Consider the following 6000-nt stretch of genomic DNA (forward strand, 5'->3'; position numbering starts at 1 on the left):
TGAAGGAAGGTGGTCTTGGAATGCCAGATCTCAAAGCATATTACAAGGCAAAAATCAGCAAAACAATCTGTGCGGATTGGTGCAATATGTGGTAGGAAGCGGCCATAGCACTCCAGTGCTAGATAAACCCAACATCTACGCTTTGGGGCAACAATTCACTATCCAGGACAGGAAAGCAGGAAAGTCCAACACCTCACACCTCATATGGAGACAGGGCCAAATGGACACGTGATTTGGACATGAAGGGTGATACCACGAGCAAATCAGGGAAGTGTGGACAATTTTACCTGTCAATTCTGTGGGTTAGAGAAGAATTTAGGAAGAAGTGAGAGACAAATAGACAGAGGGGGAGAGAGGCGGGGGAAGGGATGGAGGCAAGGAGACTGAAAGAGAGGCAGATACAGATGGAGAAATGGAAGAGGAACACAGAGACAGGGAAAGGGAGAGAGCATTACAAAATGTAAAATGGACCATTTTGACTTATGGTTCAGCCGCTTCAGTCATATCCAACTCTTCATGATCTTCTTTAGGGGTTTTCCTGGCACAGATGCTAGTTTCTCCAGTTCATTTTACAGATGAGGGAACTGGGGCAAATGGGGTGAAAGGACTTGTTCAGGCTCACATAACTAGTGTGTATCTGAGGCCAGATTTGAACTCACAGACTCCTGGCCCTGCACTCTATCCACTATGCCACCTAGCTGTTCCCAATTTTGATTGGATTAAATTTAAAAGGTTCTGAACAAACAAAATCAATGCAGTCAAGGTTAGAAAGAAAGCAGAAAACTGGGGGAAATGTTTTACAATCAATTTCTCTGATAAAGCCTCATTTCTGAAATATTTTTTTTTATATTCTTACCTTCTACCTTAGAATCAAAACTGTGTATTGGCTCCAAGGCAGAAGAGTGGTACAGGCTAGGCAATGGGGGTTAAGTGACTTGCCCAGGATCACACAGTTAGGAAGTGTCCAAGGCCAGATTTGAACCTAGGACCTCCCATCTCTAGGCCTGGCTCACAATCCACTGAGCCACCCTGCTGCCCCCTCATTTCTGAAATTTATAGAGAACTGAGCCAAATTTATAAGAATATGAGTCATTCCCCAATTGCTAAATGGTCAAGCGATATGAAAAGACAATGTCCAGACAAAGAAATCAAAGCTATCTATAGTCATATGAAAATATACTAAATCAATCTTGTTTGGGAACAGGCAAATTAAAAGAACTCTGAGGCACCACTTCACACCTACTGGATGAGCTAATATACAAAAAAGGTAAATGACCAATGTTGGAGGGCATGTGGAAAAACAGGGAAACGAATGCATTGCTGGTGGAGCTGCAAAATGATCCAACTGTTCTAAAGAGTAATTTGGAATTGTGCTCAAAGGGCTCTAAAAGGGTGCATATCCTTTGGCCCATCAATTTTACTACTAGCTCTGTATTCCAAGGAGGGAAAAAAAGGAAAAAGGGAAAAGGACCTACTTGTATCAAAATATTTCTAGCAGCTCTCTTGGTGGTGGCAAAGAATTGGAAACTGAGGGAATGCCCATCACTTGGGGAATGGCTGCACAAGTTGTGCTATGTGATGGTGATGGAATGCCACTGTGCCATAAGAAATGATGAGCTGAATGATTTCAGAAAAAGCTGAGAAGATTTCTGGAAACTGATGCAAAGTGAAATGAGCAGAACCACCCGACAATATTGTAGGATGCTCTACTGTGGATGATGTGGCTCTCTTCAGCAAGGTCCGAGACGATCCCCAAAGATTCATGAAGGAAAATGGTGACCACGAATGCAGATGGAGGCAGAGCCTCCCCCTTTTAACTTGACTTTTCTTGGTTTGCCCTTTTGGCGTGTGCTTTCTTCTGCAACTGGCTGATATGGAAACGGGTTTTCGGTGGTGGCACAGGTATCGTGTCCATCTAACTGCTTGTGGTATCAGGAAGGGATGAGAGGAGGGAGGGATTCCAGGTTTTAAAAAATGAAAGTAAAAATTGCTTTGACATTTACAATGTGGAAAGAGTCCCAATACATGAAAACATTCCCCAAAGAGGAAGAAGATCCTGCCCTGCCAAGGCTCACCTTGGGGCTGTTGGGGAAGTGGAAGGAGACGGTCAGTGTCCAACTGACCAAAGGAGGAAGCGGAGGAGCAAGGGTTGCTCTGCTTGGCACCAGGGCCAATGGAGAAGCTGCCAAGAGGCACTGGACTCGGGCTGGCTAACAGGAAGAACTTCCGAATGGTCAGAAACATGTGGCTCAAGGGACGGTCACATAGAGGTGGCGGCGGGCTACTGGCAGCCAGGGTGTGGCTGGGCGGGTTCTTGCACACGCTAGGGCACAGCCATCTTTGGGAAGGCCGTCCTCAGAGGCCAGGGTGGAGAGGAGAGCAGTGCTATTCTTGGTGACCCCATTTTCTGTGTCTTTATGGGCATCCGATTAAGCCGCTGGCAAGAGAAAACTGAAGGTAGAGACACCCCAGTGATGGCGAGCCAAGGAGGACCTGGCCACCAGCTGCTCTTTAGAAAATCTGAAACGCATCCCAGCAATGTGAACTCAGGCTAGCATTTTGGAGGCGGGTGTGAGGGGCCATGCACTGGGGACAGCGAGGCAGCTTGGGGGAATCTGGGATCACCAAGCAGGGAATGTCGGAGCTCAGAAGTGCTTTGGGGTGTCAGAGCCAGGGAGGCCCTTGGAATGTGGAACTCAGGATGCTGGAGCCAGTCATCCTTAGAACCCCAAACCTAGAACATCAGCACTAGGCAAGAACTCAGAACACAGCCTAGAGAGCTGGGAGGGAGCTCAAAGCACAGAACCTCCGAACTACTGGTGGGGCATGAGTTGTTGGTAAGTCGAACACGGAAGGTTCCCCCAGCACACATGGTATAGAGGGAGAGGCCCGTTTGCTATCTGGGAGAATGGAGGCAGATTTGGAAAGGGTCAAGGACAAAGCTGTTGCTTCCCTTGAGGTAGGAAGCCCCTCTGGAGGCTTAGCAGAGCCCAAGATGTTGGGCAGCTGGCGAGAGGCCAGGGGCTTGCAGCTGGGGCACTGGGCTCCCCTTGGGGCTTTCCGGCCAAGCTTTTTGTTTCTCCTCCCACCTCTCCGACTGCTCCTTCTTGGGTATCTCTGCCAGATTCTCCATAATCTCTCTCTTCTCGGTAATACCAGCACCTCTGGTAGATTCGGTGAACATTTGCTGGGAATTGTGGCTCCCGACACATACTATCCACCCCTCCCATCTCTCTGCTGAGCTCCAGGCTGGGCAGCTCCACTTGGGCACGGTCCAGAGGCACTTCCACCACGGTTAGAGCGGAACGCAACCTCCCACTCCATCCATCCCGCACTGGGAGAGCTCTCTTTGCCAGGCAACCTTAGCTCGGCCTGGGGCCTAGCCAAATGGCCCCTCCATGCCTGGCAGCAGCAGGAGGAGCCCTGCTCACACTGATGAAGCACCTACTATGTGCCAGGCGCAGTGCTAAGAGCTAAGGCAAAGGCGGTCTGATGGGGAAGGAAACATGTCAATAAGGGACAGGAGGGATCGGAAGGAAGCCAGGGAGGTCAGCAGGCGGAGAGCTTGGAGTTCCAGGCCCAGGAGACATTTGGAGAGGATGCTGGGATCTGGGGACAGCCAGGAGGCTGGTGGGGCTCAATCAGAGTACGTTAGGGAGTGAGAGGTGAGAAGACTACCAGGGGAAGAGGAGCACAGGCTAGGAAGGCCTTGGGATGCCAAACACATTGGGAAGGGAAGAGGGAGCTGCCGCAGTTTAGTGAGGAGGGGCTGAGCACCTGGAGGTCCTGGGATAGTCCAAATGTGGGGCAGTGAGGTCCACAGCATTGGAGGAGAGAAGGGGCCCGCACCTTCGGGGCAGCTGTCTAGGGCCTCTAGTGGGGGAGCCTCGAGGCAGAAGGGGATAAGGAGCTGCCATGGACATGACGAGACTTGACTCCGGCCATTTCACATCTGGCTTTGCAGACACTTGGCCTGTTGTCTTTCCCATGAGCCTGTGGGCTTCCCCGGGGCAGGCAGATGCCAGTGTCCAACTCCTGGAGGGGCTGCGTGGCTGCTGGCTGCATTCCTTCCGGCAGAGATGCTTTGGGTTCCAGTCCCGGCCCTCCCTTCCCCACCCCCCAGGCTGTAAACAGTCTGGTGCCGGTTTGGACCTGGCCTTCATGCAATCCACATTTCCCCAGCATCCAGCCAGAAGTCACGAATGCCACCCGCACTAGCAGCCTCGCCCAGGAAATCCAGTGGAGGTGGCGTGCTTCGACGGGCCTCGGGCTCCAGCAGTTCCCTTTTTGGCTGTGGGGAGCAGATTTCTCAGGGTTCCTGGTGGCTGGCCGAGTGAGTGGAGTCCTTCCCAGGCGACCATCGTATTTCCGGGCCAGTCTGCGCTGCTCACGTCACTCTGCAGCGGGTTTTCAGGGCTCCTTCCTTCGGGAGCTGTGGTACCATGGTATTCCCTCAGCCTGGTAAGCCGTGCCGTGCCCCAGTGGTGGGCGGCCCATCGGTTCTGGGGTCCGAGCTCCAGCCTCCAGAGCACTATTGCCGGGCCAAAGGGGCCCATCTGGGAGGGGCGAGGTGGTGCCTCGGCCTGCCTTTCTTGAACCAGAGGTTTGGAGCGTTTGTTCATGGGCCTTCGTCAGAGACCCAGTGCTGGCCGCATTGGTCTTCTTGGAGGCGGCTGACTTAGGTCCTTGATGCCCTCTTGGGCTGAATGCGGCTTCTCTGTGGAGCCCGTCGGAAGACCTTGGCCCGGCCATGAGCTAGAGAAGCCGGAACTTGGTCCACAGAGCCCCTGGTTTGGGCCCCGGGTTACGCGGCTCCCGACCTCGTTCCATCCCCACCAGACTGTCGGCTTCTTGACCCGGAGGCCTCAAAGTCCTCCTGGGCTGTTGTGGGTGCTGAACAAATCTCCTAGCTCCCCTCAAGGCACTGCCCCCAGCCCAGTGAGCGAGAGGGTCCACCCAAGGGAGTCGGACTGGGCCGTGTGGAAGGGCTCCCTCCCTTTCTCCCATGGGCTGGGCGGGCCTGGCTCTCCTCTTCTGAGCGCTTCCTCCAGTGGTGACACACAGAAGGGAGGCCCTCCTGTGTCCCCATGGTCAGGGCTCTTCCCTCCTTCCCCTCCTCAGTGGGAAGCCACCCTTCTGGGTGCAGGGGCCTAGGCCATCCTGGACATCTCAGGGTTGGGAGACCAAGCTGGCAAGCAACACTCCCCGCTTCACGGCTACCCCCTGCCCTGCGGGTCGCCCAACCTCCCCAGTGGGAGCCAGGAGAAAACAGAAGCCCTCTCCCAGGCACCTGCATCCTGGTTCGTTCGGCAGCCTTCCTAGCTATCCCTGGGCAATGTGGCCCCCCGAGAGCTTGAGGCTGAGCGGCCGAGCTCCCTCCCTCACAATTCCCCGCTCCGGCAGTGTGTCAGAGAAGGGCTCACAGTGCGAGGGGGGGGCTGAGGGCCTTCAGCTGGGCCGTTCCCCCTGGCCCACTGGGGGGCACGGCAGGCCCCCCCCCCCAATGGATGGGCCTGGGCACTGGCTTGGTTCAAATCCGGCTTGCCCCTTCACCAACTCCTTGAGAACCTGTTTTGGGTTATCTTGGCAAAGACCCTCAAGTGGTTTGCCTGTTTCCTCCAGCCAGCTAGGAAGCGTCTGAGGTCAGATTTGAACTCGGCCTCAGACTCCAGCCACCATGCCGCCACCTAGCTCCCTTATCCTTTTGGGACCCTTTACCTGAACAAAGTCAAGGGGGGAGGGGGGCTGGCTGGCCCAAGACACTGAGGAGCCGGGAGGGAAGGTGCCTGGCCAGGCAGTTTGGAGCCAGCGAGTGAGCAGCGTCCCTGAGCCAAGGCTGCACTTCGTCCCTTTGGCAAGGAGGCTCACAGCTTCTTGCCCAACGCCGTTCGGGTCTTCCCCAGGGCTGGGGCTGGGGAGGCCCAGCTCAGATTAAAGACCATGGAAAGAGGGTGGAGGATGGGAGAGGAGAGGCCCTGCAGGCCTGGAGCAGCACAAATC

This window comes from Monodelphis domestica, chromosome 3 (genome assembly GCF_027887165.1).
Source record: "Monodelphis domestica isolate mMonDom1 chromosome 3, mMonDom1.pri, whole genome shotgun sequence".
NCBI lineage: Eukaryota > Metazoa > Chordata > Mammalia > Didelphimorphia > Didelphidae > Monodelphis > Monodelphis domestica.